Source organism: Agelaius phoeniceus, chromosome 17 (genome assembly GCF_051311805.1).
Source record: "Agelaius phoeniceus isolate bAgePho1 chromosome 17, bAgePho1.hap1, whole genome shotgun sequence".
Lineage (NCBI taxonomy): Eukaryota > Metazoa > Chordata > Aves > Passeriformes > Icteridae > Agelaius > Agelaius phoeniceus.
In genome coordinates this window covers 1,700,140-1,712,490 of record NC_135281.1, presented here as the reverse complement: position 1 = coordinate 1,712,490, position 12,351 = coordinate 1,700,140, and positions in this window count along the sequence as shown.

Here is a 12,351-nt window from a genome sequence, read left to right as displayed (position 1 = left end):
AAGTATTTAGTCTTATTTGCAAGGCCATCTTTTGAAACTTGTTTCTAGCTCCATTTGTCTCTCACCAGTATCTGTCCTATTCCATGGCTTTTCTAAGTCAACATTTCTTATCTCAAAGTTTGCATATGGATGTATACTGTGTGAGCCTTCTGTCAGGCCCTGAGAACTCTCTACAAATCCATTTCCCACACGTGTGGATATGGCTACAGGGATATGGAAAATGTAGGGATGCACCTACAGGGATGTGATATGGGCATACATGGGGATATGGCTGCAGAGATGTGGTGTGTGACTATGTGGGGACACTGCTATGGGCCCAGGGCCATCAGGGCTGGTCTCCTGCCTCAGACTGGCCTGCAGAAACACCCAAACTGTCCTGGGTGAAGGGGCTCTGTCTAATGGATCATGGGGCCATATGGAGATAATTTGTACTGCAGAGATCACATAAAACAAATTTCAGCCCCATGGACTGTTACAGACCATGTGGGGACCACATGACACCACATTGAGGCTACTTGGACTGCAGAGTGCAGGCAGAAAGACCACGGAGACATGAGACCACTTGGAATGTGTGAAGAAGGAACCTGCAGGACACGGTGACTTGGGGCAAATGTAGGACAAATTTCAGGGGATGCAGTGAGGCACCTCTGCAGGGAAGCCTCCTCACGTCTTCCTTCTTTCACCTTGCTGCCGAATGTGATGTGCAGGCCAGTGCTCCACGGCTTTGACCCCTCTCCAGGCAGATTCCCATTCCTCCAGACCCTCATCCCTGTGACCTTCAGAGCTGTGGTGGGACTGCAGATAGCCATGGGCCTGTGCTCCGTGCTCCCCCTCTGCAGGGGTGGGGATGGGTCCTGCAGTGCTGCCAGGAGCTCTGGCCAGCTGGGGACAGAGGGACACAGCAGCGTTGTGCTCTCAGGGAAGGCTGGGGAAGAGAGAAGGGGATGTTTGGGTGGTGGCATTTGTCCTCCTATCATTGTAACCATGTGGGAGCCAGGCTATCCTGGAGATGGCTGAACCTGCCAGTGGGAGGTGGGGAATGAATCCCTTGGTTTGCTTTTCTTCCATGTGCAGCTTTTCCTTCCCTTATTAAACACCTTTACCTCAAACCACTGGGGGTTTTTTCACTTTGACCACTTGATTCTCTCCACTGTCCCACCAAGGATCATGTGTGAAGCTCAGTTGTAGTCTGGGGTTATACCATGACAGAAGGTAAGTAAAATGAGTCCTTCCCTTGATAGGTGCAATAAAACTGACCCTTCTCTTCCCTGCTTTTTCTCATTTGCTGGGCTGAGAGGTGGACAGAGCAAGCTGAGGTACCTCCTGGGCTGTTTGGAGCAGTTTTGCATGTCTGGAGCAAAGTCTTCTTTGTAGTTCTCTCTGGATATAGCACAGCCAGGACAAACACTGGCATTCAGAGAGGAGGGACAGGGAGTGATCTAATGAGACATTTATTCTCCAGCATCTTGGCTCTCAGAATTGAAACTGAAAATGAAAGGCAAAAATAGGTAGATAATAAGAAAAGAAAGTAGAACCCAAAACAAGTCTGACATAATATTTTTTTTTCTCTTTTGGAAAATGCAGGTTCACTGAAAAACCAATAAAACATGCTTGTAAGAATCAGTTTTTATTATTCTGAACTAATCTGAAACAACTCAGGTGGAAAAAACATTTTCCTGTTGATATTTTCAAGAAGAATATTTTATAATTCAAGATGATGCTTTTATCGCAGTATTTGAATTAATGCATAGTGTAAAGTGTGAAAAATTAACCAAAAAAAAGAATATAAAAATATCATTTACATAAAATATTTTTGTAATTTAATCTTAGGAATGTCTTTTCATTTGTCTTCTTGAGCAGCATTATCTTGAACAAGTTTTTTGGCTTTTTTTAATCACAGTTCTAAAATTTCTGTGACAGGTAAAAAACCATTTGTGGCTTAGCTTAATGGTTAAAATCTAAAAATGTCTGTGGCACAAATTGTAGTCAATATTGCACCATGTAGAATTTAGGGTGTACTTCAGTGAACTGTGGGTTGCTGCTGCTTGCCTTGAGAGCCCGAGTGTGCTGCCTCTCTTCAGCAGAGGCAGGTTAGAAGGCTGTGCAGTCTGCCCTGACATTTGTGAAGCCCTTTCCTGGGAAGTCTGCTGCAGGCTGGTTCTGGCTGCACGCTGGGAGTGCGGCTGCACGCTCACCTGGAGCTGTGCGAACAGGCATACAGAGTTTGTTTCGTGATTAGTTTGTCTGAAGATGCTTCTGCATTGTGGAGAGTTTGTGTGATTAAGGCCTCCACCAAGAGCCAGGGAGAATCCAGGTGGGAAGAGACAGCCAAGGCCAGCGGGGCTATGGGGCGACATGGCTCAGGGGTTACAAACATGATGGTCCCACCAAATCATTGCTGGAGTCTGCTTTGCTGAGCCGGAGCACTGCTGCAGTTGCTGGATTTTGGCAGCAGGGGTGGTTTCTTGTGATATTTGCATGGTTTGGAAACAGCTTGTATTTCTTTATCCTTCCCTGTTTGTTTGTTTGTTTGTTTGTTTTTATTATGGACATACTTCTGCTCTAGCCAGTGACTTGAGGCTGCAGAATTAAACTGGGGAAGGTAGATGACTGAAAGGAAAATGTCAAGTTGTGCTAGGGTGACGTTATGATGCTTGTATCCCCATTCATGTGTTCTGTTAATATTGGATATTATGTTCTGTACCTTTAAGACCGGCTCTGAAGCGGGAAAGTTTTGTTTTGGTTTTCTTATCAGCCTGGCGGGACACGGAGACTGCAGCTTTTGCTTTTGCTGCTTTTGCTTTTTGCTTTTGCTCTCTCGCTCTTGCTCGCTTTGCTTCTGCTTGCTTTTGCTCTTTAGCTAATTCAGCTAAACTGTCCAATTTCTTCCTGGACGGTTTCTCCTTTCCTTTTTTCTGATCACTTCGAACCTGCTCCAGACTGGGACCTGAGAAACACCAAGATCCTGCACCTTCTGGCCTGCAGCAGCAGCCCCAGCACCGGAGGGACTGAGACCAGAGTGACCACCCCCAGAGAGACTTTCTGAATTTGTCATCTTTTTTCAGAGTGGTGTCATCCGGTATTGTTCATTTTGTGTGCTGGGGGGTGCTGTGCTTGTTAAATAAACAGGTTCTTTCCACTCCTCTCCGAGAAATCCTTCCCAAACCGGTTGGGGGGAGGGGCTGTGTGGGTTTGCTAACTGGAGGAGCCCTAATTTGGAGATTCTCCTCCAAATTTGCCCTAAACCTCGACAAAATCTTGGCGCCCAACGCTGGGCTCGAGAGAGTGAGTGGAAAAAGCCTGTTTTGTGGGTATTTTGGTTGCCATTACTCTCTGTTTGAAGCAGCTAATAGCCATGCTTTTTGAATTCATGATGAGTGTTGGGGTGAAGGCTTGCATGTGCTTCTGGTCCCTAGGGTTTTTCGAGATTTTAATACCTCTGTGGTCCCTAGGTTTATTTTCCTATCCTGAAATAGTTCTAGTATTGTCCCTCATACGTAGTTTTTACAGCAGAGGGGCAGTGACCAGAATAGCTATCCTGCTGGGCTTGATGGCAATGATGTGCAAGAAGTTTATAAACATGTTGGGGTCTGCTCCAGGTATGAATGGTTCTTGGCTATGGTTATTCGTCCAGTTTGTTAGAGGAGGAGCAGCAGGGAATGAGGCTTTTCAGCCTTTGGTTTCCTTCCTCTCCTATGAATCGGTTGCATCAGTAGTAAAGGATGTTCAGTTTCCCCTGAATGTTAGAGAAACCATCTTTCTTGTATTCAATCTGGTAACCTTCCTCTATACAGTCTGCTGTCTCTCCAGAATGAGGGCTGAGATTTCTAGACGGGCTGATGAGACCCCTGACTTAGGAGTAGACCCAGGTGTGAAACATCCTGAGTGGTGTGGGAAATGGGAGGAAATGGGCCACATCCTGAAGGAATTCTCCGACCCTATAGTCTGGGATTTTCCCCATAAACAAATTCAGAACCCAGCTGAGGTGGGGAAATATCTGAAAGAGAAATACCAGGATGAGCCTAAGGAGAGAAAGGTCATTGCAGTGAGCTGGGCCCTGGCATATGCTTATCGCACTCTGTTGGAGACTGTAGGACAGCAGACGGAGGCAGGGGGGCAGGGAGATAAATCAGCTATCCCAGTCACTCAGGCTGCAGCCAACACCACAGGCTCAAAGCCAGCAGCCAAACCAGATAGTGAGCCTAAGCCAGCAGCTAAACCAATGGCTGTTGCTACCAGTACCAGAAGTGGGAAATGCACAGACAAGACCAATCGACCAGTGGATGATGATGATGATGATGATGCAGCAGAAGGAACCTCAATGCCTCCTGACATAAAATCAGGAGTCAAAGCAGCAGGTGCAAGACCAGATGCAAATATTGAGTCCTTTTCCCTGAAGGACCTTCGTGGCTTACGGAAGGATTACACCCGACGACCTGATGAATCCATAATTAGTTGGTTAGTCCGTCTCTGGGATGCTGCAGGCGAGGCTACAATTCTGGATGGCACGGAAGCAAGGCATTTGGGATCCCTGTCACATGATCCTGTCATTGACCAAGGAATGATGAGGGGGGCAAACCCTCAGAGCCTCTGGGCACGGGTCTTGGAAAGTGTTGCACAAAGATACCTGTGTGCAGATGATCTTTATATGCAACAGACACAGTGGAAGACCATAGAGCAAGGGATCCAACGCCTGAGAGAGATGGCAGTGGCAGAGATGATCTTCTCAGATGATGTGACAACTAGGAACCCAGACTTGGTGCCATGCACGTCTGTGATGTGGCGGAAACTTGTGCGACTTGGGCCACACGAATATGCTTCTGCCCTAGCCATAATGAAGCGGGATGAGAGGGACGAGACTGTGCTGGATATGGCAAGGAAGCTCCGAGCATATGCAGATGCTGTGCATGGCCCAACACATGCCAGAATTGCAGCGGTAGAAACACGTCTGCAGAACTTAGAGGATAAGATAGAGGAGAATCATAAGAAGCTCAGAGAGGAGATTAAAGAAGACCTTCTCCAAATCTCGGCAGTACAGATCAGAGGTTCTGGTATCCAAGGCAGACGTTCCCCAGATGGCCAGAGAAGGTACACCCCACGAACAGAGCTGTGGTTCTACCTGCGTGACTGTGGAGAAAATATGAGGAGGTGGGATGGAAAACCTACTGCTGTTCTGGCACGACGGGTGCGTGAATTGAAGGAAGCCACCAGGAAGAAAGCAGCTCCAGTTGCCCGTAGCCGAACCGCCAGGTATGATGCTGATGATGCCATGTCTGATCCCCTTGAAGGAACATCTAAGACATATGCCCAGGGAAAGAAGGATAACCAGGCTTAGAGGGGCCCTGCCTCTAGCCAGGTAGAGGCCAGGGAAAATCGTGTTTTCTGGTCTGTGTGGATTCGTTGGCCTGGTACATCGGAACCACAAGAGTATAAAGCTTTGGTTGATACTGGCGCACAATGTACATTAATTCCGTCGAGACATGTGGGGACAGAGTCTGTTTCTATTGCTGGTGTGACAGGGGGATCCCAGGATTTCACTGTGGTGGAAGCTGATGTGAGCCTCACTGGGAATGAGTGGAAGAAACATCCTATTGTGACTGGCCCAGAGGCCCCATGTATTTTGGGCATAGACTACCTTCGAAGTGGGTATTTCAAAGACCCAAAAGGACTCAAGTGGGCATTTGGGATAGCTGCTGTAGAGACAGAGGGCATCCAGCAATTGAACACCTTGCCTGGGCTGTCTGAGAATCCATCTGCAGTAGGATGTCTGATGGGAGAAGATCAACGAGTGCCAATTGCCACCTCCATAGTGCATCGACGACAGTATAGAACCACTCGAGATGCTGTGATCCCCATCCATAAGATGATCCGAGAGCTGGAGAGCCAAGGGGTGGTCAGCAAGACCCACTCACCCTTCAACAGCCCCATTTGGCCTGTGCGAAAATCTGAAGGAGAATGGAGATTGACTGTGGACTACCGTGCATTGAATGAGGTGACTCCACCGCTGAGTGCTGCCGTGCCAGACATATTAGAGCTCCAGTACGAGCTTGAGTCCAAGGCAGCGAGGTGGTATGCCACTATAGACATTGCCAATGCATTTTTCTCCATTCCTCTGGCAGCAGAATGCAGGCCTCAGTTTGCTTTCACATGGAGGGGAGTGCAGTATACCTGGAACCGACTGCCCCAGGGGTGGAAGCACAGTCCCACCATCTGCCATGGACTGATCCAGACTGCACTAGAAAGGGGTGAGGCTCCAGAACATCTGCAATATATTGATGACATCATTGTGTGGGGGAACACAGCTGCGGAAGTGTTTGAGAAAGGAAAGGAAATCATCCAAATCCTCCTGGGAGCTGGTTTCGCCATTAAAAAGAGCAAAGTAAAGGGACCAGCTCGTGAGATTCAGTTCCTGGGAGTGAAGTGGCAAGATGGACGGCGTCAGATTCCTACAGACGTCATCAACAAGATCACAGCAATGTCTCCACCCACCAATAAGAAAGAGACACAGGCTTTCCTAGGTGCCATAGGCTTTTGGAGGATGCACATTCCTGAGTATAGTCAGATCGTGAGCCCTCTTTACCTGGTCACCCGCAAGAAGAACACTTTCCACTGGGGCCCTGAGCAGCAACAGGCCTTTGTCCAGATCAAGCAGGAGATAGCTCATGCAGTAGCTCTTGGCCCAGTTAGGACAGGACCAGATGTGAAGAACATGCTCTACTCTGCAGCCGGGAACCATGGCTTGTCCTGGAGCCTTTGGCAGAAGGTGCCTGGGGAGACTCGGGGTCGACCACTGGGATTTTGGAGTCGAGGCTACAGAGGCTCTGAGGCCAACTACACTCCCACAGAGAAGGAAATCTTGGCTGCCTATGAAGGAGTCCAAGCCGCCTCAGAGGTGATTGGTACAGAAGCGCAACTCCTCCTGGCACCCCGACTACCGGTGCTGGGGTGGATGTTCAAAGGCAAGGTTCCTTCCACTCACCATGCCACCAGTGCCACATGGAGCAAGTGGATTGCTCTTATCACTCAGCGCGCCCATATAGGTAAACTAAATCGCCCTGGGATTTTGGAGGTAATTACAAATTGGCCCGAAGGTGAGAATCTTGGTGTCACAGATGAAGAACAAGAACCAGTGACACGGGCTGAAGAGGCTCCTCCATATAACCAACTGCCCCCAGAGGAAACACGCTATGCTCTTTTCACTGACGGTTCCTGTCGCATCTTAGGGATGAACCGGAAGTGGAAAGCAGCCGTATGGAGCCCCACACGACAGGTTGCACAAGCTACTGAAGGAGAAGGTGGATCAAGTCAACTTGCAGAACTCAAAGCCGTTCAACTGGCCCTGGACATTGCAGAAAGAGAGAAATGGCCAAAGCTCTACCTCTACACTGATTCATGGATGGTAGCCAATGCTCTGTGGGGATGGCTGGAGAGGTGGAAAAAGGCTAACTGGCAGCGTAGAGGAAAACCAATTTGGGCTGCTGATGAGTGGAAAGACATTGCTACCAGGGTAGGGAGGCTACCTGTGAAAGTCCGCCATGTAGATGCCCATGTCCCCAAGAGTAGAGCCAATGAGGAGCACCAAAACAATGAGCAGGTAGACCAGGCAGCAAAGATAGGGGTGTCAAAGATAGACCTAGATTGGGAACACAAGGGAGAGTTATTCCTAGCTCGATGGGCCCATGATGCCTCAGGCCATCAGGGCAGAGATGCCACCTATAAGTGGGCAAGAGACCGAGGGGTGGATTTAACCATGGACAGTATTTCACAGGTTATCCATGACTGTGAGACGTGTGCTGCCATCAAGCAGGCCAAGCGAGTGAAGCCCCTGTGGTACGGTGGGCGATGGTCCAAGTACAAGTATGGGGAGGCCTGGCAGATTGGCTGCATCCCACTGCCCCAGACACGCCAGGGCAAGTGCCACATGCTGACCATGGTGGAAGCCACGACTGGATGGCTGGAAACCTACCCTGTGTCTCATGCTACTGCCCGGAACACCATCCTGGGCCTGGAAAACCAAATCCTGTGGAGACATGGTACCCCTGAGAGGCTTGAGTCAGACAATGGGACTCATTTCAAGAACAGCCTTATCAGCACCTGGGCTAGCGAACATGGCATTGAGTGGGTGTACCATATCCCCTACCATGCACCAGCTGCAGGCAAAGTGGAGAGGTACAATGGACTACTAAAAACCCAGCTAAAAGCTTTGGGTGGGGGATCTTTCAAAAATTGGGAGCAGCATTTAGCAAAGGCCACCTGGTTAGTTAACACCCGAGGTTCCACCAACCGAGCAGGTCCTGCCCAGTCTGAGTCCCTGAATGTAATAGATGGAGATAAAGTCCCAGTGGTACGTGTCAGAGGTTTGTTAGGGAAGAATGTGTGGGTCAATTCTGCCTTGAGTACAGACAAACCCATTCGTGGGGTTGTCTTTGCTCAGGGACCAGGTTGCACATGGTGGATAATGCAAAGAGATGGAACAACACGATGTGTACCACAGGGAGATCTGATTGTGGGGTGAGAAAACCATACAGACATGAGATAGAAGGAAATGTGTAAGTGTTGAAGGTCTGGGCAAGTGGGAGATGGAGAAGGAGATGGGCAAGTGTCGAAGGTCTGAGCAAGTGATAGATGGAGCTTTGAGTGAGTAAGGTGAAAGGGGTGAAATCCTGCCGCTCTGTAGTATAGGGCATGGATTCAGTGGTCCAGTGTGGGGATGTGATGAGGACATAATGAGTGTTGCTTGTAAATTGTGCGGGAGCAGATGAAAATTTTGTATGAATAAATGCATGATGTATGGTAGTATGTTGATGATATGGGGATAAGGGGTGGAATGTCCTAGGGTGACGTTATGATGCTTGTATCCCCATTCATGTGTTCTGTTAATATTGGATATTATGTTCTGTACCTTTAAGACCGGCTCTGAAGCGGGAAAGTTTTGTTTTGGTTTTCTTATCAGCCTGGCGGGACACGGAGACTGTGGCTTTTGCTTTTGCTGCTTTTGCTTTTTGCTTTTGCTCTCTCGCTCTTGCTTGCTTTGCTTCTGCTTGCTTTTGCTCTTTAGCTAATTCAGCTAAACTGTCCAATTTCTTCCTGGACGGTTTCTCCTTTCCTTTTTTCTGATCACTTCGAACCTGCTCCAGACTGGGACCTGGGAAACACCAAGATCCTGCACCTTGCGGCCTGCAGCAGCAGCCCCAGCGCCGGAGGGACTGAGACCAGAGTGACCACCCCCAGAGAGACTTTCTGAATTTGTCATCTTTTTTCAGAGTGGTGTCATCCGGTATTGTTCATTTTGTGTGCTGGGGGGTGCTGTGCTTGTTAAATAAACAGGTTCTTTCCACTCCTCTCCGAGAAATCCTTCCCGAACCGGTTGGGGGGAGGGGCTGTGTGGGTTTGCTAACTGGAGGAGCCCTAATTTGGAAATTCTCCTCCAAATTTGCCCTAAACCTCGACACAAGTGATAATGGTTTCCTTCAGGGCCAAAAAAAGAAGAATCTACTGATTCACATTTTTGCACTGTAGCCAGGAGTTTTCCTCTATGATCCTGATGGCTCCCTTCCAAGCCAGCATATTCTGTGATTCTGAGGTGAGAATGTAGAAAGGGCTAAACTGGCTGGGATCAGGAATGCTGGGGACATTGACTCCTGTCAGAGGGTGACATCCTCGTCTTGTAGGCAATGCAGTTGCTGAGGAGCAACCTTTGGGCAGTAGAGGGAGGTGTAGCTGTAGCTGAGGGTGAAGCCCAGATCACAGGGCAGTTCTTCGGAGTTGCTGAAGTGGATATGAGGAATTGCCTCCAGCCACATCTTTCCATACTGCCTGTAGAACCGTTTATGGTGGTGGGACCCTGACAGTACATTGTTCATTAAAGCTTTTGAAATTTAAGGTCAAATGTACTTGCAGGGATACAATGAGGGGCACATCCTGTTGGTGCTGTTTGTGGGAGGCCCTGTGTGCCTGTCCAGACCTGTGTGACCCCACCTGTCCTCTAGGGACTCACAACTGCTTGGACCTGGGGCCTTGGAGCTGTGCCAGCCTCCTCTGTCTCAGGCTGCTGGATCAGGCAATTCCCAGCAGTGGGGATGGAGGGGGAAATCTCTTTTCCACTGGGGGCTGTGGGGCTGAAAGGAGGCTCTCCAAGGAGATACTGATGCCTTTTTGGGGCTACCTAAAAACAGAGGCCAGATAAAATTAAGGGAATAATAAGCAGTTCTATTTATTGAAGGGCCTTCAGGCTTTGTCTATTTCAGATAGACGAAGCCCCTCAGGGGCTACACCCTAAATGGACAATGGTTCACAGGTTTTCATAGTTTTATGACTTTTATAAGATTGGTCCATTTGCCTGTTGAGGGTTAATCTTCCAATTACAGCTTCAGGTAATGAAATCATTTACCCCCACTTTGCTCCCCCCAACTCACTGTTTGCATTTCTTGGGGCCTGAGACAGTGAGGAGTCCTTGATTCCCAGGCCTGGAGAGGAATTGTTGTGTCTGACCAAAATGGGAAAGCAGCAGCTCACACTGAATATGGAGTTTAGAGTTATACACTAAAGAATGGCAGGATTGCAAATATATGAAAAATATAAAAGCTTAAATACTAAGTCATCAATGCCAAGAATCAGTTGAGGCTGGGGGAGGCAAAGGGTGGTTAGACAGAAGAGAGGGCCAGAGGAGGTGCCCAGAACAGGAAGAGGCCATAGGGCACCCTGCTGCCAAAACTTCTCCTTGCCCATGGAATCTCCAAGGGAGACCAAAAGGGCTGAAGGAGGAAGAAGGAAAAGGGTAGAAAAGGGTCTGGAAGAAGTACAGCTTTGCCTTTTCCCCCTGGTTTACACCCATATAACCCCCACCCACCCAGCCCTGAGCCTTCCCTGTTTTTCCTGCAGGGGCCATTTGTGGCAGAGGCTGCAGATGCAGAGGGGACAGGATGTGCTGCCTGCAGCTCACAGGAGGACAGGGAGCTGCAGACACTGCCACCTTCAGAGCAGGACTCCTGGCCAAGCTGCACGTGTCCCACACAGCCCCAGTGCCAGAACTCATCCCTTCTCCCACATCCAGGGGTGCAAGCCACTATCCCTGCTTCATTAGCCCTTCGTTATTGTCAAAGGGAGCTCTGTGTTCATCACTGGCAATCCAGAGAAGATGCAGCTGAGGTGCACCTGGCTCCAGGTGTGGGTGGAAGGGAGCAGCTGTCTGCAGTAAGGACCATGGGTTGCTCCAGTGTGGGACTGAGGGGGTTTGGATGGATGAAGAGTGGGACCAATGCTGTGGGATGCACCCAGACCTATGGGTAGGAGGTGTTGCTGTCCCTCCTGCAAAGACGGACCCTGTAGCCCAGGAAAGGACTGAAAAGGAAGTCAAGTTCCTTCCCTCCTATTTCAATCTGCTGAGCCACCAAACTTGTGGGTTTGTGGTTGCAAAACAACCCCCTATTTCATAAGGCAGGGAAGAAACCATTTCACCATCAAGTGACCGGATCTAAGAAAGAGAAACAAAAAGTCCCGATAGCCTTTCCCCCAAGGTCTGACGGATCCTAAGACCTAAGTTGTCACAGGGGCCCAGCCCTGGCATGTGACTGGACATTGTGGTTCCAGTTCAAGCGCCCCAGCCCTGCAGTCGTGCTGCAGAAAGCCAAGCCGTGGGACAGGAGGTGGCTTGTGACAACGAACTTGTATCAGGAGCCACAAGGAGCCACGCAGCTGCTCGGTGCCTCTGGCCAACGCTTTCCTCTGAAGAAGTCCTGCTTGAGCCGAATACTGAGGGAGCCAAGAGGGACGTGATGCTGCCTGTGACCCGTGTGCTGGCCTTGGGTGAGTGCCAGAGGCTGTGGGGATTCCCAGAGGGTGACAGGAGGTGTTGCCAGACACTCCATGGAGGTGTTACACAGCTGCTTCTCTTGCAGGGGCTTGGCTGGTGTCACAGGGCGAGGCTACACCGAGTGAGTATCTTGAGCAGGTAGATGGGGAGTTTGGACACATTTCTGGGCCTACCCATTTCCCAGGGCTCTTCCACAGCCCCCTGGAACAAAACTCACCCTTGTGTAGAGATGGGGCCTGGTGGCAGCCCCGGGCTCACAGCAGGGCAGCTGCTTGGGGCTCCCTGTCTGGCTGGCAGCATCTCTCTCCCTGTGCAGGTGCCCCCACAATCTCCATCTTCCAGAAGCCACCAGGGGTGATCCCACCTGGAGGCTCCACCACCATCTGCTGCATTTGCCAGTGCAGCAATGGGAAGTTTATGATGTACAAGGGCAGCCACCAGGTCCCCACCCTGGAGCAGAGTGGTGGCAGGGCTGAGTTCTCCATCTCTAATGCCACCTACGAGGACAGAGGTAGCTACATCTGCCATTACCTGGAGGG